Source organism: Myotis brandtii, unplaced genomic scaffold (genome assembly GCF_000412655.1).
Source record: "Myotis brandtii unplaced genomic scaffold, ASM41265v1 scaffold207, whole genome shotgun sequence".
Taxonomy (NCBI): domain Eukaryota; kingdom Metazoa; phylum Chordata; class Mammalia; order Chiroptera; family Vespertilionidae; genus Myotis; species Myotis brandtii.
Genome location: NW_005357736.1, coordinates 163,936 through 164,191, shown reverse-complemented (window position 1 = coordinate 164,191; position 256 = coordinate 163,936). Strand labels below are relative to the sequence as shown.

Here is a 256-nt window from a genome sequence, read left to right as displayed (position 1 = left end):
GAGGGAGGGGAGGGGGGGCACTGAGCTCCTCCCTGTTCTGCCACAGGGATCGCCAGGCCTGCCTGGCCCTGTCGGACCTAAAGGAGAACCTGGACCCATGGGGACGCCTGGACAGGTGACCTTTGCCCCCCAGCATGGCTTGCAGGGCCCACCCAGGGCAGAGTGTGGGGGGAGCTGCAGGAGGTGCGGGAACTCACTGGCCTTCCCCACAGGCTGTGGTCGGGCCCCCTGGAGTGAAGGGAGAGAAGGTGAGTGT

The 256-nt window shown here is 67.2% G+C and overlaps 1 protein-coding gene across 1 annotated transcript in view; it reads left to right on the top strand.

Moving 5' to 3' along the window:
- The window catches only part of COL7A1 (collagen, type VII, alpha 1), a 48,956-nt gene that overhangs the window by 26,412 nt on the left and 22,288 nt on the right, over positions 1–256 (top strand).